This window comes from Arachis ipaensis, chromosome B3 (genome assembly GCF_059453495.1).
Source record: "Arachis ipaensis isolate K30076 ecotype BB chromosome B3, ASM5945349v1, whole genome shotgun sequence".
NCBI classification, from domain to species: domain Eukaryota; kingdom Viridiplantae; phylum Streptophyta; class Magnoliopsida; order Fabales; family Fabaceae; genus Arachis; species Arachis ipaensis.
The window spans coordinates 24,000,945-24,016,320 of record NC_142438.1 but is presented as its reverse complement, the minus strand read 5'-3'; the positions used below and the strand labels follow the sequence as shown (position 1 = coordinate 24,016,320).

The window sequence follows — 15,376 nt, the reverse complement described above, 5'->3', positions numbered from 1 at the left end:
CATATGAGATTAAAAAGCGCTGCAAAGAGTCACAAATAATAGGAGTAGTAAAGAATAGTCTAACAGCAGCATGAAACAGTAAAGAACAGCATATGAACAGTATTAACATCACAGCCAGATCAAAATTGCAGAATAGGTAAAACAAGTAACAAGAACGGCGCAATTATCAGGCCTAAATCCACTAACCACATCCTAACTACCTAACCACCTAGAATCCACTACTAACATGCATCTCTAACTATCCTAAATTGAACAGAATCTGAAAAATATGCAACGAACTACAGAAGATAGAGAAATCGGTGTTCTGCGAAACCTGGTATGTGTATGAACAGAGGTAAGGGCAGAGAGATGGTGGTGGTGACGCAGCGGTGATGGGAGGGTAGCGCGGTGGCATTGTGCAATGGCGGCAAGGGTGGTTCGGTGGGGCTGGGTGGATGAGGGTTAAGGTTGGAAAAGGGGATGAAGGGGTAAGAGGGTAGGGTTGGAGGGGGGTTGGCTGGCAGTTCTGTGTAGGTGGCGCGGTGGTGGCGGCTCGGTGATGGGGGAGGCGGTGGGTGAGATAGGTGGAAGAGAGTGGTGGAGGAAGAAGAGGAAGAAGAGAGGGGGGTTGTTGGTGGTGTGGTGCGGTGGTGGCTTGGCGCGGTGGTCGACGGTGGTGGGCAGCTGGTGCGGTGGTGGTTGCAGATGAGGGGAAGGGAAAAGGTGAGAGGAGGGTTGGGGATGAATGGGCGACGCGAAGAGTAGGGTTTCGCGTGAAGGGTGTTAGTATTTTTGAATCCACGCGAACGCGTGGAGCACGCGATCGCGTGACTAGGGTGAAATGGGTTTGACGCGGTCGCGTGATTGACGCAGTCGCATGGGTTGGGTAAAAGATGGGTGACGCGGATGCGTGAAGCACGCGACCGCGTCGCTGTAAATTGTGCTAGACGCACACTTCCAGCGTCGTTTTAGCGCAACTCTCTGTTTTCATTTAGGGGGCCAATATATCCATGCGATGCGGACGCGTCGCTCACGCTTTCGCGTGGGATGAGTGTTTTGCGAGTGACGCGTTCGCGTCAGGGACGCGAACCCGTGGGCCGTTTTGTGCTAAACACATACCAGCCGCACAATTCCAGCCCAACTTTCTGGGCGTTGGACCTTTACGCCGATTTTCTTTTCACGCCTACGCGTGGCCTGCGCGCTCGCGTGGGGTGATTTTATATATATATATAAAATAATTTGATGCAATTATGCAATGCTAATGTAAATGCTACGAATAATATCCAGGTTCAATGAAAATAAAACAATATAAAAACAAAAAAAACGAAATAAAATTGAAACAGGAACGATCATACCATGGTGGGTTGTCTCCCACCTAGCACTTTTAGTTAAAGTCCTTAAGTTGGACATTTGAGGAGCTTCCTGCTATGGTGGCTTATGCTTGAATTCATCCAAAAATCTCCACCAGTGTTTGGAATTCCAACAGCCTTCGGGGTCCCAAACAAGGCACGTAAAGCCTTTGAGCAGCCTCAAACAGATTCTTAGGCTCCTGGGGTGTTGAATGTCAGAATAGATCCAAGATCCCAAACTTTGCTTTTAAATCCACCCTTGTCTTAATCTATATTCTTCCATCCGGGCGGTTTAGAAATTGTATTATCACCAAGATGACCAAACGCCTTCCGAGACCCATTCAATTGAACTTGATACCAATCCGTGCACTTCGAATTGAAGCGTGGAACCTTATTGAATCTTGCACACCAGCTCTGAGTACAAGCTATTTCCCTCTTACTCTTAAAGCTGCAGAGAGCTCTAAGCTGGTCATCTGTTTCAAGCAAACCATATTCAAGTGGAAAAGTAAAGATAAAGGTTAAGGATTGTACCCCACTTGAAGCTTGTATTAGGTGGTAATGGCCTTGGGATAGATGTTTCCAGTGGTTCTGTGAGCTCTACTCTCTTGTATTCTTCTGTGAATTCCTCCACTTCCTTGCAAAATTCTTCAACTGCAACTGCGTCTTGATCAAAGTTTTCTATGTCTTCCTCGTCACTCAAGTCATAAGTTGGAGGTTGAGAGAAATCTACCTCAACATCATCTTCGTATTCACTTGGATAAGGTTCTTCAGACTCAAGGAGTTCAGTTGCAGATGTAAGTTCGTGACTAGGAGATCTTGATTCATGATCATCACTGCCTATGGAATCAACTTCTTGGTCTGTTTCGTCCAATTTTTCACAAGGTATATGCTTTGGAGGTTGTGCACTGTCCTCCTTGGCATCCAATTCAAACTTTTCGGCGGAATCCTTTACAGTTCTCGATTCCCATGGAGGTTCAGCATCTCCTAAATCTTCAACCACTTCTTCCTCTATAACTATTATGGCTTCCTCCACTTGTTCCAATACAAAGCCATGCTCCTCATTGTCCACCGATGTTTCTAGTGTCTCCTTCATGCTACGCTCTTCTTTTGATTCTCCACATGTAGCCATGGGAGTACTTTGAGTGCTCAGATGTTGGGAAGCTATTATATTTACTACCTCGGTTAAGGCAGTAGTGAGTTCCAGTACGTCCCTTTGCATCTTCGCTTGCCCTTGAAGAAAAACACGAAGGGTGTCATCCATTGGAGATTGGGATGGATATGAGGGTTCATTGGTTGGGAGAGAGGGCTCATAATACAGAGGTGGTTCTTCTTGATAAGGATATGGGGATGGTGAATGTTGCGGTGGTGGTTCTTGGGAGTAATTAGATTGGAATTGTGGTGGATAAGGGTCATACGGTGGTGAATGGTAAAAAGGAACTTGTGAGTGTAGTGGTTCAAAGCTATGTTGAGAGGGTGATTCATAAGCACAGGGTGGAACTTGTTGGTAACTACAGAGGGATCCACCGTATCTATTGCCTTGGCATGCATTGTAGAATGGTCGTCGTCTGTGATACTGTGGAGGGTGTTATTGCCTAAAGGTTTGATCAAGCCCTCGTGGCTCCATCCATCTTTGGCTGTTCTAACCTTGATGCATGTTCCTGCTATAGCTTTCATTCCCTTCAACAATATTAGAACCAAACTCAAAGCGAGAGGGGTGAGAACTCATGGTAGCTAATAAGAATTAAGAATGAAAACAGAAACAAATAAACAAGCAAAAGAAAAATATTTACAATAACCAATAATAAGGCACACGTTTGCAATTCTCTGGCAACGGCGCCATTTTGAAAGAGCGAAACTCTCGCGCGATCTAGAATTTTCTAAAAATAAATTCCCGTTGTAAGTATAGCTTCTAGACCGACAAGAATTCCTTCCTTACAAAAGTTTTGTTTATCACTTAAGCAAACCCAATAAAATTGATAACCGAGTATTTAAACCTCGGGTCATCTTCTCAAGGAACTGCAGGGAGGTGTTCTTATTATTAGTTATGGAAAACAGTGTTTTTGGGTTTTAAAAGGTTTGAACAAGGGAAATAAATTGCAGGAATTAATAAATTAATAACTAATAAAACTCTTGGCAAGGTATGAAAATTTGGAAGTCCTATCCTAGTTATCCTTATCGATGGTGATGAGAATTGAGTTTTAATCCCACTTAGTTAACCTTTACTAAAGCAAAGAAAAGTCAAGTGGACTAATTAGTTTGATCCTCAAGTCCTAGCCAACTCCTAAGAAAGGACTAGAGTTATCGGAATTCAATTCAATTAGCAAAAATAACAATTATCAATCACGATGAGTTTGATAACTCAAGAGTCTCCGATTAATCAATTGAAACCAAGAATATAAAAAAAACTAAATAAGAATCATAAATCTGAAATACCTCAATTTATATTAAATAAAGAAAATCCTAACATGAATGGTTCATAGGCCAATTTGGCAACATAAGTAATTAATAAATAAAAGCATTAAAGTATCTGAAAGTAGAAGAAAAATATAAAGTAAAAGGAATATTGAACCTATGACTGAAGATGAATTGAACTAAACTAATAGAAATCCTAAAATCCTAAATCCTAAGAGAGAGGAGAGAACCTCTCTCTCTAAAAACTACATCTAAATTATGAAAAGTGAATAATGGAAGACATCTTCATGAATGGATGCATTTCCCCACTTTATAACCTCTAATCTGTGTTTTCTGGACTTGGATCTGGGCCAAAAGGGTTTCAGAAATCGCTGGGGGCATTTTCTGCAGTTTCTGCACGTGGCGTCTGTCACGCGTCCGCGTGGGTCACGCGTCCGCGTGGGTCACGCGGTCGCATCATTTGGGAGTTTTCCTTGTCACGCGTTCGCTTCGGTCACGCGTACGCGTCATTTGCGTTCTGCTCAAGGCATGCGTCCGCGTCAGTCACGCGTTCGCGTCGCTGCCTTTTCACGCTAGGCACGCGGCCGCGTCGTCCATGCGTTCGCGTCGCTGCCCTTTTCTTCAAAATTCCATTTTTGTGCTTTCCTTCCATTTTTGTATGTTTCCTTTCTGTCCTCTAAGCCATTCCTGCATTGGGGGATCTAAGAATACTTAACACACAAATCACGGCATCGAATGGTAATAAAGGTGATTAAAATTAGTATTTTTAAAGCATAGGAAACATGTTTTTCACATATTTCACATAATAAGGAAGGTAAAGTAAAACCATGTAATTCACATGAATAAGTGGGTGAAGGATTGAATAAATCACTTAAATTGAGCACAAAATACATCATAAAATATGGGTTTATCAGGTCACGGCCAAGACTCATAATGTAGCTGTGTTCAAGAATCAACATACTGAACTAGAAGAATCAATAACACTATCTGAATTCTAAGTTCCTATGGATGCCAACCATTCTGAACTTCAAAGGATAAAGTGAGATGCCAAAACTGTTCAGAGGCAAAAAGCTACTAGTCCCGCTCATCTAATTAAAACTAATCCTCATTGATAATTTTGAAATTTATTGTATTTTCTCTTCTTTTTATCCTATTTTATTTTTAGTTGCTTCGGGACAAGCAACAATTTAAGTTTGGTGTTGTGATGAGCAGATAATTTATACCCTTTTTAGCATTGTTTTCACATAGTTTTTAGTATGTTTTAGTTACTTTTTATTATATTTTTATTAGTTTTTATGCAAAAATCACATTTCTGTACTTTACTATAAGTTTGTGTATTTTTCTGTAATTTCAGGTATTTTCTGGCTAAAATTGAGGGACCTGAGCAAAAGTCTCATTAGACTTTTCACTCACGACACGTCATTCCAATCTTTTGAATATCACCAAGTAATCCAAATCACATAGTTGACTAATACTCAAAAGATTGTGCCTTAATCCATCAACCAAAAAGATATCATCAATAAAGGTAGAGTAATTTTTACCTACTTTTTCAACAACTATGATTTTACCTTTACCATTATCTCCAAAGGTCACAAATCCTGCATCATATTTGTTGAGTTTAATGAAGAATGTTGACCTTTCCGTCATGTGCTTAGAGCATCCGCTATCCAAGTATCACATGTCTTTCTTCTTCTTGGATGCTAGGCAAATCTGTGAACACTCTTAAGTGATTTTAGGTATCCAAACTAATTTGGATCCTTTGAAGTTAACCCATCTTGGTTGCCCAAGAGCATTAAAATCCAAACGACATTGTAAGTTTGGTTTTTTACTTTTCTTTTGTCAATAAAGTACTGGGAGTAAGAGTGACCAGATTTCTTACAATTAAAACAATGATTATTGTATGCATATTGCTAAAATTTATTGAAGCTTTGATGTTGATAATGATTATGAGGGTAAAATTTTCTGGTTTTTGAAAAATGTGTATTTCTTTTGATAAATTCATTTTTAGTGTTCACACCCTTTTTTTCAAAAGATCTCAAACCAAAATTATTGAAAACATATGGGATTCTTGAATAAGAGGCTCTTTTGTAAAAGTGTGGTTGTTTGAAAGCAACCTTATTATTTGAGAAGTGCCCCTGACCATAATTGTTTGGAACCAGTTTGGTTTTAAAGGATGATGCAGTTTCACCAAAATATGGCTGTTCAAAAGAGACATCATTGTTGGAAAAATATCCAAGACCAGATTTATCAAAAGAGGTTTTTGTTTTTGAAGAAGAGGCCATGAATTTTGTAATTGGTTATTCAAAAATTGCATCCCTTTTGTCACATAGTCCAAACCTGATTTTTCAAACAATGATTTTTTATTTGCAAGTAATTTGTCCAAGTTACTAGAACTATGAGTAAATTTTGCTAAATCACTGTTCAACATTTTAATCATTTTATTTAATCGCTCATTTTCAGTAACAAGTTCTTGAGAAGGATCAATGATGAGCGGATAATTTATACCCTTTTTGGCGTTGTTTTTACATAGTTTTTAGTATGTTTTAGTTACTTTTTATTATATTTTTATTATTTTTTATGCAAAAATCACATTTCTAGACTTTACAATGAGTTTGTGTATTTTTCTATAATTTCAGGTATTTTCTGGCTGAAATTGAGGGACCTGAGCAAAAGTCTGATTCAGAGGCTAAGAAAGGACTGCAGATGCTGTTGGATTCTGACCCTCTTACAATCGAAGTGGATTTTCTGGAGCTACAAAAACCCAATTGGTGCAATCTCAATTGCGTTGAAAAGTAGACATCTTGGGCTTTCCAGAAATATATAATAGTCTATACTTTGTCCGAGATTTGATGGCCCAAACTGGCGTTCAAACGCCCACTAGAGACCCTTTTCTGGCATAAAACGCCAGAACTGGCACCAGAACTGGAGTTAAACGCCCGAACTGGCATCCAAGCTGGCGTTTAACTCTAGAAATGGCTTATGCACGTGTAAAGCTCAATGCTCAGCCCAAACACATACGAAGTGGGCCCCGAAAGTGGATTTCTGCACTATCTGCACTTAGTTACTTATTTTCTGTAATCCCTAGTAACTAGTTTAGTATAAGTAGCACTTTTTACTATTGTATTTGTCTTTAGGAGTTTTGGAACACATCTTATGTTACATTTGAAGGCTGGCCATTTGGCCATGCCTAGACCTTTTTCTCTTATATATTTTCTACGGTGGAGTTTCTACACCTCATAGATTAAGATGCGGAGCTCTGCTGTTCTTCATGAATTAATGCAAGTACTATTGTTTTTCTTTCAATTCACGCCTACTTCTTCTCCAAGATATACTTTCGTACTTAATTCAGTTAAGTTAGAATGAAAGGGTGACCCGTGACAATCACCCACTATCTTCGTTACTCGCTTAGCCAAGATCCGCGTGCCTGACAACCACAAGCAGTCTACATGATGTTCAACGTAGTCATTGGACGACAGCCGGAGTATATTCTCTTGGGTCTCTAATACACGGACCGAGTCTGTGAGATTAGAACCTTCATGGTATAGGCTAGAACCAATTGGCAGCATTCCTGAGATTCGGAAAGTCTAAACCTTGTCTGTGGTATTCCGAGTAGGATTTGGGAAGGGATGACTGTGACGAGCTTCAAACTTGCGAATGTTGGGCGCAGTGACAGTGTGCAAAAGGATAGAGAGATCCTATTCCGACGCTAGTGAGAACCGACAGATGATTAGCCGTGCGGTAGCTGTACCTGGTATTTTTCATCCGAGAAGATCATACAGCTTGCCATGGAAGGGAGCACACATGATTGGAAGAAGACAATAGGAAAGTAGAGGTTCAGAAGCAACAAAGCATCTTCAAACGCTTATCTGAAATTCCCACCAATGAATTACATAAGTATCTTTATTTTATTTTATGTTTTATTTATCTTTTAAATTATCAAAACCTCATAACCATTTGAATCCGCCTGACTAAGATTTACAAGATGACCATAGCTTGCTTCAAGCCGACAATCTCCGTGGGATCGACCCTTACTCACGTAAGGTATTACTTGGACGACCCAGTGCACTTGCTGGTTAGTTGTGCGGAGTTGTGAAAAGTGTGATCACAATTTCGTGCACCAATCAACAATGTGCTTTCCTTTAAGCTTTTCAATTTCAGATTTCAAAAATCTATTTTCTTCAATAAGATCCATCGCACATTCCGTCTCCTTCACTTTTTTTTTCAAGAAATCATTTTCAGCTTTCAACATTTCATTTTTAATTTTGCATTTATTATATTTATTTAGCAATTTCTCAGAGTGGTGGGTGAGATCATCAACAATAACATGTAAATCATCTATGAATAGGTCATAGTAATTTACCTCATTCAGTTGATCTTTACCAGCCATGAAGCAGACTTGAGCTTCGTATTCGGAGTTTTCTTCCTCATCCAAATCGTTCTCAAGATCCTCCCAAGAGGCCATGAGCACTTTCTTCTTTTCTTTCTTCTTTTTTTCTTCCTTCTTGAGTTTTGGGCAATTGTACTTAAAATGTCTAGCTTCCTTACATTCATGGCATGTCACTTTGCTCAAGTCATTCTTGTATTCTTTTGAGCTCGAGCCCTTGTACCTGCCTTTGTTCCTCATTAGCTTCCTTAGCCTCCTAGCAAAAGACACAAGTTTGTCATCTGAAAAACTATCACTAGACTCGCTCTCATTTAGTTCTACTTTTGGTTTTAAGGCTTTTTCTTTAAGTATTGGCTTGTGCGTATGGTTTCATAAGCAAGAAGTTTTCCTCTTAACTCATCATAGGTTATAGGACTCACGTTGTTACTCTTAGCTAAGACAGTGGCTTTTGTTTTCCACTCTTTTGTGAGGCTTTTAAGGACTTTTTCACTAGAGTTTATTCAGTGTGTGTTAAGCCCATAGCATCAAGGTTGTTGATGATGATTGAGAATCTCTCAAAATCTCATCAATGCTTTCTCCATTCTTCATAGTAAACATCTCATACTCTTTTTACAGCATATCAATCCTTGTTTCTTTGACTTGTTTGGTGCCTTCGTGTGTCACCTGGAGTTTCTCCAAATTTCTTTGGCAGTCTTACATCTAGATACCTTTCGATACTCCTCGAAGCTGATAGCACAATGTAGCAAGTTTTCACCTTCTTTTTGTCATCATCGTTCCATTTGACTTCCTCCTTTTAAGTCACCACTCCATCAGCACTAGTCTTTGTTGAGATTTTGGGACCATTTATCACTATCTTCCATATGTTGTAGTCTATTGATTGAATAAAGATCCTCATCCTCTCTTTCCAGTAAGCATAGTTCTTCCTGTTGAAGAAAGGAGGCATGTTGTTTGATTGACCATCTGTTAGCGTGTAGGCCACAGTGGTTGTGCCCAAGTTGTTTGACATTTGGACCTTTACTCCAAGCTGTTAAGCTTGATTCTTGCGACCTTGGCTCTTGATACCAATTGAAGGTTCCAGAAAGCTTAGAGAAGGGGTGGTTGAATCTATGACCTACATTAACTTTGATTAATCAAGCCTTAAACCCAGAACTTTGAACTTGATTTCTGTTTGGTTGGTGCAGTGAACAATTCAGAAGACAATTTTGTTTTGTCTGATAAAAACTAAAAAACAAAACTAACGCAGAAAGGAAGAAGATAACACAGCTATATATCCTGGTTCAGTTGCCTTGTGCAATACAATTTACGTCCAGTCTCCACCACAACGTTGGTAGAATTTTCACTATAATCCAAATATTACATACACCAATTCCCTAGGACTCAACTTAATAATCCTATCTGGGCTTACAAGCTTCAACTTAAACTTGACTTGGTTATGCTAATACCTAGACTCACCACACTAAGTGCTTACCCAACTTAGCAAGGGATACCTCTCAAGTATATGACACAAGACAGAAAATACAACAAAAAAATATGAAATCACTCTTGGCTTTTCTCTCAAGTGTATCTCTCAACATTTTTTACTCTATGGCATTTTTTCAATGCCTCTCTTTCTTGTTGTTTACCTCTCAAAGAAAACTAAGAAAGATATACATTGAAACTAAAATACAAATAGTAAAACATGAAGAAGATGATGAATGATAGCCTTGATTCTATATGCAGAACCCAACATCTGAACTCAAAACATTGTTCTTCATCTTGGCAGAGTGCTCCCTTTAGTGTAGGTGCAATGCTTCCAAGACTTCAAACTTAATTTGTGAGGTTACACACTTTGCTCTCTCTCGGGTTCTCTCTCCTTGCTCCAATATAGATTGAAATTTTCTTTTTGTACCTTGTTCTGAGCCAATATTAGGGTTTCTTTCAAGTCAACTTCTTAGACCTTGAGCTTTCAGAATTTATCCCTTCTCTTTTTTTAATCAACCCCTAAATTAAAAATTTTAAATCTGATCCATTTGCTTGACCAAAGATAACAGAGCAGCTGAAATGAGCTTGCTCAGTGATAATCTCAAATTCATACCCTTGAGAGTGTACTTTGGCCCTAAGTAACAATCAGAGCCTTTGATTTACAGCAGTGAATATCAACCACCATCTTCTTCAACGTTTTCAAATATGGCATTGCAGAGAGTAGGAGAAAAAGTGAAGAAATCACTTTGCATGCAAATAGAAATAAATCACCTTTAACCTCTGACTTTGGTTAACATGTCTTTGTTTAATGTGATTGAACATTGCTTTTCTCGATTGACTTTCTCTTTTTTTCTTCTCTGGTGAGTGAACTCGAAAATGAAGCTTTCTCTTTCTCTTTCTCTTGTGTTTGTCTGAAGTAAACATCTGAAGCTTTGCTTAAGTTTGCTTCTCTATTGCTCGGTTAAAATTGGGCTTGGCTAGATGATCAATTTTCTTTTATCATATTTATTTCATTGGTTTGGTCTGCTGCACAATTATTTGGACCTGCATCACTAAGTAAAACAATCAAACCCAATTAGGCATTTAACCCAATAACTTAACGTCTGTCATCATCATTAAATTAATTTTGTTCTCAACTTAACAAAGTTCAATCTATTAAAGCAAAATTTGGCATATTTTTCTAATAATTTAATCATTAATTATTTTGATGAATAATTATACTTATATTATAGTTGTCGTGTAGACATAAAAAGTATATAAAATTAATAATATATATTTTTATTATTTTATATAAAAAAAAATTTATTTGGTAAGGTATAATAAATGAGATCAAAATTAGTAGTATTAAGAAATATTAAACATTTAAAATTATGAATAAAAATAGAAATTTATAGAAGGATTAACTTGACTCAATTTTTTAAATTTTAATTTAGAAATAAAAATAACTCACGATAATTTCACTCTAAATAAATTTAAGACATGTCAAGAAATTATTTTATGACATGGGACATTAATTTGCCATGTCATCATGTTATGTAATACATAAAGTTTAATTGATAAAAAGATTAATTTGACTTACAATTATATTTTTTAAAGATTAATATAATTAATTTAATCTTTAAAAAACTAAATTAAAAATGGATAATTTAAACTAAATTTAGTATTAACTCGATTAAAGTATTTTAAAAATACGAAAATGAAAAATGTTTTGGCATTAGATGCTCCTATATTTGAATGCTATTTATTTTGTGTATGTTCAATCCTATTGTAAGTTTCTCTGACTTTGCTGATGTAAATTATGCTGGTGATGTTGAGATTGTGGGGTTAGAAAGATACATACAATGGACCAATTGATTATCACCACATACAATTACATACTAGTTGATAAATTTGTTAATAGAGTTAACATTACAAAGAGGATGATTCTCCGAAGCAAACAAACTCCGTCCGCATTTTCTAGTAAATATCAAATAAAAAAAATGATTAAGAGATACAGACCTTTATTGAAAAAGTATAGGCGTCAGCAACTTTTGTATTTTGTGGGTAGTACTTAACCATCAAAAGAAAAGTGGGTAATCTCTCATCATTGGATGTAATCTCACACCATTAAAAAAATTATTAATGACTAATTAATGATTACAAAACACAAAAGTTGTTGACCCTAGCACTCCCCTTATGGAAAAGTATAGGTAACAAACAAGATTTTTGAACAATGTGCAAACAATGTGAATTAGTAGGGTTAAAAGAGTAAATTTAATTAGTAGCATTAAATTAGGATGTAGTATATTTTCATTTGATTGGTAGTTGTTCATGTTATTCAAAATTTTCATTGTCCCTAGCACTTCCCCACCTTTATTTATATCATTATATGTGCCAATTTATATTAATAAATTTGTTAATAGAGTTAACATCCACTTTTTACGTTAGAATGTTTTCATAACATAAAAACTCTTTTTTTTTTAACTTTCAAATAAAACACAAACAAACAAACAAACTAGAAACACTTGTTTAAAAAGATTTTAGAAATTTCTGGATAAATAAAAATATGTACAGAAATCACCAAAAAATAATTAATCACTTCTTAAAATTAAAAGACACCACTTCATTTACAACAAAAATAAAAATAAAAAAGATAATTAATTTGAAATGAAAAGAACATTTTTCTTCACTCAAAATGATTTATTATGAGATACAATCTGCACTTTAATTCAAAATGAAGTACCTAGAAAAGTAGAAATTATTTTTTTTTCCATTATAATATGATGAAGTTTCTTGCAGAAGTTGTCAATATAAGTGGACTCCAAATCTTTAAGAAGCAAAATGTGTCTTAATTTAGCATGGTTAGCTCTGAGTGTTTTACTTGTTTGATTCTCATCATCCATCAAAATAGTGATAGCTTTGCACACACTTTCCTTGGTGTAGAATCCATCTTGTTCCCCTTTTTCCACTTCCAAACCAACTTGCAAGTAGTTTGCCATCATTCTTGCATTAAGGAACTGGTCACTACTATTTGGCAGCAACACTATTTGACACGCATTCAGCAATGCCTCTGTACACGAGCTTGATCCACAATGTGTAATGAAGCAACCAACAGAAGGGTGTTCCAATATCAATGGCTGTTGGATCCACCCTCCATACACAATTCCTCTTCCTGCAACCCTCTCTTGGAACCCTTCTGGTAGCGCGTCTCCAACTGAATCGAACCCAACAGGGGCTTTCAATGCCGCTAGAAACGGCATGTTAGTGAGTTCAAGACCCAGCAGCAATTCTTTGAACAGATTTGGTTGTAACCAGCACTCACTTCCAAAACAACAATAAACCACTGAACCTCTTTTGAACCCTCGAAGCCATGAACCCCATTTTTCATCTAGACTAGCATTGGGTCGTTCCAGAACTGGTCCTGATAGAATCACAGGCTTCTTGAATTGTTCCTCTACTTAGTCAAGGTAAGGCCCTTCAATTTCCCTGCATGTTCTATATGCCAAAGCGTCAGATTCAATCATGGTAGTGAACATACGTTCACCGAGAAGAACATTGCTGCCGAAAGTTATGTTTCTCAAGTTATATAATTCTCGTGCCTCATGTGTATGAAGCGTTATAGACGACGAAGCCGGGTACCCCGGAGGAGGATGCGTTAGATCAACATGATTGTGTATCCCTTGATTGATCCTTGCAGGGGAGAGAAGATAGCCTACCATCACAGAACGCGCAGTGCAATAATGAATGGCTTTGATTCCTAGACTCCTTGCCAGTGGTGGCAACCAGTGAGTGAAATAGTCATAGAAAACGATATCAGGTTTAAGAGTAGAAAGATGGGTTTCCATTACTTGTTGAGTTTGATCCATGGCAGTCATGAGGACTGCACGCAAAGGCGGAGACACATCTGAGGTGGTTTCAGCATGTGGTGGAAGGCCTTCAACACGAGGAACAGTGATGGTGACAAAGGTGATAAGGTTGGGGTGGTGATTGAAGGAAGCTAATTTGGATTGTGTTGTTTTTGGGGCGAAGAATGTGATATTGTGGCCTTTTTCGGCTAACTTGTTGGCTAAGTGGAAGTGTGCAGTTTGGTGGCCAAGGGCTAGCCATGGATACATTGCTATCTTCAAAGAAGCTGCTGATGATTCCATTCTTGTTGATTTCGTTCAACCTTAGAAAGGATGAGTAAGATTCATGACGGATTTGGTTTATATAATACTTTTTGCCAGATACAAACCTGATGTTAGCTAGGTGGACTGATTAAAACAGAATTCGAAAAAATGACCGCACTTAAAAGATGTAATATATGTAATTTAACTTGATAATTACATCAATAATTATTTACAGTTTGGTGACCAAGGGCTAGCCATGGATACATTCCTATGTTCAGAAAACCTGGTTGATGATTCCATTGTCGGTAATTTGAATGAATCTTAGAAACGATTAGTAAGAGATATTAACAATGGATAAGGTTTACATAAGGGACAATGTTGTATACAGCATTTAAATATAGGGAGTCATTTAAAGACATTTAAAACATTTTTTTTAAATATTTTTTAATAATTAAAATTTAACACATATAATAAATTAAATCGTATTATATATTTTTGTTAAAATTAGGTCGGACAAATTAATTTGACAAAAAAATGATGAATCAAATTTTGAATTGATCTAAATTAATATTATTTTTTATAAAAAATGATTACAATACCCTTATTATAGAAAATGACTAAAATAATTTTATTATATATATTGATTTTGAGAATCCTAAATTCTAGCTCTTTTCTTCTCTGTCATCATAGGATTGGGATTTAGAGTTTTTAAAATTAATATATATATATATATATATGTATAATAGGGGTATTTTAGTTTTTTTTATAATAGGAATATTGTAATAATTTTTTATAAAAAATATTAATTTACATCGGTTCAAAATTTAATTTGTTAATTTTTTGGCTAAACTGATTTGTCCGGTCTAATTTCAATAAAAATAATACAATTTAATTGATTATATGTGTTAAATTTTAATTTTTAAAAAATATCTTTAAAAAAAGACGTTTTTAACATCTTTATCTAAGTGGCTCCCTTAAATATATATTATTTATACTAAAATAATTAATAAATTAAAAATAAAAAAAATTGTGTTTTTTGATCCAAAAATAAAGTATAAAAAAATACATAAAAATAATGTAAATATTATTTTTATTATTATAAATAATGTTATTTATACTATTTTTTAGTATATTTTTTATTCACTTCTCACTTTTAAATATAAAAATAAATATAATAAAAAGATTAAAAGCATATGAACTATTTTCATTAAAAAAATTGTACAATTTAAATATAAAAAAATAAATAAATCTCAAACTTTTTAATTTAAAAACATAAATTCTTAACTAATTAAACATATAAAAACGTTATCTACTTTATAAATTACGAAATATTTAAATTTTTTTAAATATTTATAAACAAATAAATAAAAAATTTAAATATTTCACATTTTAAAAAATAAAATATATTTATATATTTTTAATTAATAAAAAATTTATTTGTTTTTGAAATAAAAAATCGTAAACCTATTTATGGTTTTCTCTTAACGATATTATTATAGTATGAGTAATGGAAGTGTTAAATGTGTAATAAAGGATACCAGCCACTTGTCAGAGTCGTGGAGGCGGTGGTGGCTCTATTGACAGCCCCACCGCTTTCGCCATCCCACCATCACCACCCACAGCAATTGATGTGTCTTCTTCTACATTTAATGTTTTCTTTGGAGGCTATTGAAACTGACAAATCACTTGCTTGTATACTATTG

The 15,376-nt window shown here is 35.9% G+C and overlaps 1 pseudogene; it reads right to left on the bottom strand.

Moving 5' to 3' along the window:
- Positions 1-12,152: 12,152 nt before the first annotated feature.
- LOC107629804 (UDP-glycosyltransferase 79B30 pseudogene) lies at positions 12,153-14,029 on the bottom strand (annotated as a pseudogene).
- Between the last annotated feature and the right edge of the window lie 1,347 nt (positions 14,030-15,376).